This window comes from Callorhinus ursinus, unplaced genomic scaffold, assembly GCF_003265705.2.
Source record: "Callorhinus ursinus isolate GAN/ISIS: 27379988/994484 unplaced genomic scaffold, GSC_fseal_2.0 scaffold59, whole genome shotgun sequence".
NCBI classification, from domain to species: domain Eukaryota; kingdom Metazoa; phylum Chordata; class Mammalia; order Carnivora; family Otariidae; genus Callorhinus; species Callorhinus ursinus.
The window spans coordinates 732,435-738,412 of NW_027397121.1; positions in this window are offsets into that span (position 1 = coordinate 732,435).

Genomic DNA, 5,978 nt, shown 5'->3' on the forward strand with positions numbered 1-5,978 from the left:
AGTAAAGTGGCAGGATATAAAATCAATGCACAGAAATCAGTGGCATTCCTATACACCAACAACAAGACAGAAGAGAGACAAACCAAGGAGTCTATCCCATTTACAATTGCACCCAAAACCATTAGATACCTAGGAATAAATCTAACCAAAGAGGCAAAGGATCTGTACTCAGAAAACTATAAAATACTCATGAAAGAAATTGAAGAAGACACAAAGAAATGGAAAAACGTTCCATGCTCATGGATTGGGAGAACCAACATTGTGAAGATGTCAATGCTACCTAGAGCAATCTACACATTCAATGCAATCCCCATCAAAATACCAACCACTTTTTTCAAAGAAATGGAACAAATAATCCTAAAATTTGTATGGAACCAGAAAAGACCCCGAATAGCCAGAGGAATATTGAAAAAGAAAAGCAAAGCTGGTGGCATCACAATTCCGGACTTCCAGCTCTATTACAAAGCTGTCATCATCAAGACAGTATGGTACTGGCACAAAAACAGACACATCGATCAATGGAACAGAATCGAGAGCCCAGAAATGGACCCTCAACTCTATGGTCAACTCATCTTTGACAAAGCAGGAAAGAATGTCCAATGGAAAAAAGACAGTCTCTTCAACAAATGGTGTTGGGAAAATTGGACAGCCACATGCAGAAGAATGAAACTGCACCATTTCCTTACACCACACACAAAAATACACTCCAAATGGTTGAAAGACCTAAACGTGAGACTGGAGCCCATCAAAATCCTAAAGGAGAACACAGGCAGCAACCTTTTCGACCTCAGCCACAGCAACTTCTTCCTAGAAACATCGCCAAAGGCAAGGGAAGCAAGGGCAAAAAGGAACTATTGGGACTTCATCAAGATAAAAAGCTTTTGCACAGCAAAAGAAACAGTCCACAAAACCAAGACAACCGACAGAATGGGAGAAAATATGTGCAAATGACTTATCAGATAAAGGGCTAGTATCCAAAATCTATAAAGAACTTATCAAACTCAACACCCAAAGAACAAATAATCCAATCAAGAAATGGGCAGAAGACATGAACAGACATTTTTCCAAAGAAGACATCCAAATGGCCAACAGGCACATGAAAAAGTGCTCAACATCACTCGGCATCAAGGAAGTCCAAATCAAAACCTCAATGAGATACCACCTCACACCCGTCAGAATGGCTAAAATTAACAAGTCAGGGAACAACAGATGTTGGCGGGCATGTGGAGAAAGGGAAACCCTCCTACACTGTTGGTGGGAATGCAAGCTGGTGCAAACCCTCTGGAAAACAGTATGGAGGTTCCTCAAACAGTTGAAAAAAGAGCTACCATACGATCCAGCAATTGCACTACTTGGTATTTACCCCAAAGATACAAATGTAGGGATCTGAAGGGGTATGTGCACCCCAATGTTTATAGCAGCAATGTCCACAATAGCCAAACTGTGGAAAGAGCCAAGATGCCCATCGACAGATGAATGGATAAAGAAGAAGTGGTATATATACACAATGGAATATTATGCAGCCATCAAAAGGAATGAGATCTTGCCACTTGCAACGACGTGCCTAGAACTGGAGGGTGTTATGCTGAGTGAAATAAGTCAATCAGAGAAAGACATGTATCATATGACCTCACTGATATGAGGAATTCCTAATCTCAGAAAACAAACTGAGGGTTGCTGGAGTGGTGGGCGGTGGGAGGGATGGGGTGGCTGGGTGATAGACATTGGGGAGGGCATGTGCTATGGTGAGCGCTGTGAATTGTGTAAGACTGTTGAATCACAGATCTGTACTTTTGAAGAATGAAGGAGAGTAAGTCGGATGGGGAGACAAACCATGAGAGACAATGGACTCTGAAAAACAAACTGAGGGTTCTAGAGGGGAGGGGGGTGGGGGCATGGGTTAGCCTGGTGATGGGTATTAAAAAGGGCACATTCTGCATGGAGCACTGAGTGTTATGCACAAACAATCATGGAACACTACATCAAAAACTAATGATGTAATGTATGGTGATTAACATAATAATAAAAAATTTAAAAAAGACTTGTGCCAGACAGTTCAGAGCGGTGTAATCATACCTGAAACCTGATCCCATTGGTATCTAGCCAAAGAGGATGGCTTTTTTGGTCGTATCTCAAGGCAAGTCAAGGTTGGAAAGAAAGGACTGAATTCTGGGGCCTCTCATACTATTGCCATGAGCTTACCGCTTGTGGACTAACTTTGTCTTAAAGTTGAGATTGATGGCAAAGCCCTGCTTGACCCATAGTTTAAAGACCTCTGTCAGGTTTGGGAAAGACCTAGCACCTTTAGTACTGGTTGTTTGTGGTGCTATGAATGATGGGAGAGACTGTCAGCCTGACCTAGGTCTAGCCAAGACTTCAGGAACCTAGCAAGCTTCTGAATGAAGTGAGCCTGGAGTTAGGGTCTGCGGGCTTAGCAACTAGCTCAGTACTCTGGACTACTTCTTTGTGTCTACACAGCATATAAAACCTTCACATACTATTAGGTATCGGGGGCTGAAAGTCATTTTCATATCCCATAAACTGTCTAGATTTTCATACTTGTCTATCATTTCTACCTTTTTGACACAGACTACCATGACAAAATCCCAAATAATCAGAAACACGATGCAATAGGAAGAAGAATTTGGTCTAAGGATGACTGGATGACTAGGATGATATTGATGAGTCTCAGGTTGGCTTCCAGTTCCCAAGCAGCCAACTTGGCTGGTACATCTGTATTTGTTGCTTAGCACTACACTCTGTTCTGGGTGTATACCTACAAACAACTATTTGAACGTCTCTACCAATGGTAGAAACCAGTTACAGGAAAAAACTTTTCAAGATCATGGAGATGTTCCATCCTAAGAGATGAAATGCTCTGGATTTATTCCGAGTAAAAAAACAAAAACAAAAACAAAAAAACTTAGGACAGGAACACCCAGAGAAAGTACATCTTGGTTTTGCTGAAATCCTCTACTTGCTATGGAGTTCAGGTAATGGGACTAGGCAAATGTACTGGTTCCAGAGAACTTAAAACAAGGATGAGTTGTTGTTGAACCTGTACTTACATAACAATATAAGTGTATCTTAAGTGATGTTACAACTCTTGTCTCCTCATTTTTACATCTCTACTTCCCTTTCCTTGGGGGCCAAAACTGGCTTGGCCAGGTACTTCTTTAAATGACAGTGGCTTGGTCTGGGGAAGCCAAGAGCAGGGTGGAGGCTGAGGTCCCCCAGAGAAAATTAGAGGTCTGAGAGTCATGGAGACAAGTAGGTGAATGAGCAATTCCACTGCTGCTGTTGACTGGGAACTGCATCCAGAGGCATTGGAAGTGGAACTTGAGGGTACCCTTATATCAGTATTAGTCTGCTCAGTTGATGTCAATGTCCCAACAGGGGTCTATTGAATAAGTAGTCTGACTGGATAAGAAGACAATAACCAAGTAGATACCTTGCTCTTATAGCTAGGGTTTCCCTGGGTTCAGATTATGACTGTGTGAAGAGGTGGACTTTAGAATTGTTCTTCTGGCCAATGTCCCTGTAAGATCTCAGGGATTGGAAAGGGTCTGGTGGTCAGTCATCAAGAATCTTATTTCCCTCTCCTATCAAGGCAAGATGACAGTTACCAAAAATACTCATGCAAGTTCAACTCTTCTGGTCTCTATAACATCCAGCACAAATACATCTCTTACTTCCGGTATTTGCATCCATCCTCTAACCACCCTTGCCAAAACCTCTTACAAAATGAGATCTGGAGAAGTCCTCTGCATTTCTATCTCAGCACCAAGTACCAATTAATCAAATATTTGAATACCTACTTTGTGCTGGGCACTCTCCAAGGTACTGGGCATACACCAAATGTGTTGGAAGTACACCAAATAGAATTGGAAGCACCAGAGCTTTGTTGGCCTCATGTTTGAGTCAGAGGGTAAGGGAGCCAGAAATATGCAGAGAAAGCCTCCAGACTGACAAGTGTCAGACTTGAATTTATAAAAATGTGCATAGGCTCAGACCACAGCTCAGTATATGGGGGAGCAACAGGTCAAATATTTTCTGTTGACAATTTCCCCCCAATGGGTACAGGTAGCTAGACTTTAGAACCTCTACCATTCTGCTGGGGCTTGCTTGTAGAAGGTAGCATCAGTTCATATGCTGTCCTGAATCCAAAAAGTGTTATAGGTGGAGGCTGTCAGATATTACTCCTCACAGGTGTTCAGTTCTTTCTTGAAAGGAAGCTTGGAGGGCATGCCTCTATGGCTGTTACAGTCCAATCCCTATGCCATGTAGATCTAGCTCCCCATACATGTTCAAAAAGCAGGTCTTCCAGGGTTCTGGTGGGTGTCTTGTACTGAAAATAAAACTTTATAAATACTAATGGGATGAATTATATCCCATGGCTTTAGTTGTCCTCAGAGCCACAACTAGTGCTCATTCCTTCACTTCCTGATATACTCTAATTCTATCTGCTCTCAGATATACCTCTGCTGGTCTTCATGGTTTACCTAGTGGTATGACCCAAACCTAGTTTCCTGAGCCCTCGATAACCTACTTCTACTGGGTAACTGTAGTTCCTTAGTCACAATTGGTCAACATAGTACCAAGAGGTACCCAAATGAGATCCATACTTTTTTCCCTGCCCCCACTATGTAACCAAGGCCATATCACTTCCTGATATGAATGTCTTCTCTTTTTACCTGCTTTTCCATAGACACAGGAAGTCCAAACTGTCCTAGAAGCACCTGTAGCTTATACTTCCTTGGGACCCTCATTATATCCCCTGGAAAAAGTGTTTCTCCTTTAGGGACTAGGACCACTAATACTGCAGAACAGACTTGTAGAGATAAAGTCCCTTAGTTGGATCACAGGCAGTAAGTTAAGTGAAACCATTTCTGCTTGGCACCCTTGATTTCCAGGCCCATTAGATCTTCCTACTGGAGCACAAAGCTGTACCAAGTTCTCTGACATGAATATAATGCATCCTTAGTGATGCCTTCCATCTTTGCAAAGTTATGCCTCTGACTCATTGGCTGTGCCTTCAGACCATCCCATTACTCCATAAGGAAGACAGCCCTTAGATGTTGGGGTATGTGATACAACCAGGGGATCACATTGTCATGGGAGTTCTTCCACAACTTCACTATATAGGAGATCCTCTGGTCAGATGCCATGTTGTATGGGATTCCATGGCTGTGGATCAAACACCACATAGGGCTCTATGTAAGTCCCTAGAGGATGAATGCTGGGCTGAAACTCTGAGCAAGACAGGTGAACCCATATCTGAAATTGGTGTCTATCCATGCAATAATCAATTACTAGCTCTTCTGGGATGGAGAGGATCTAATGGAGTAAAGTTTCTACCAAGTGGCTGATATAGCACTGTTCCTCAAGGAGACCTATCAGAGGCTCCCTATTGCTCTATGCTGGCAGGTTAGACATTAGTAGATGGTGAATGGCCTTGGTAAGTGGGAATCCATCCTTCTGGGTTTTTCCATAGCTGTCCTCTTTGCTGCTGTGTCCCATCCAATTTGAACATCATGGCAGTTCTTAGATTACCAATGATGAAGCTGGCTAACCTCAACTAGTTATTTTGTTTACTTGGTTAAGTACCTATTCCATGGTGAATCCATTCACATGTGCCTTAAGTCCTTACACTTTGTGCCTCCTTCCAAGTGTTCTACATGTATCTACCACAAATCTTCTTGCCTCGGACCCTTCAGTCCTCTTCCTTCCAGACCCCTGACCAGGTGACCCAAACTACCTGTGGTTGCACAGAAGTCTACCTATATTCTTCAGGTTACTTCTCCTTCTATGATGTACTACCCAGTTATATTCACTGGAAAGATTTTTCCCTCACCATTGCATTTCTATTTTCTGAGGACCCACTTATACAGTTTTTCATAGTGGCTGACCAACTTACAAATCCACCAAGAGTCAAAGTTTCTCCTCTAGGTCCCAACCAACATTAGATATTATCTTTT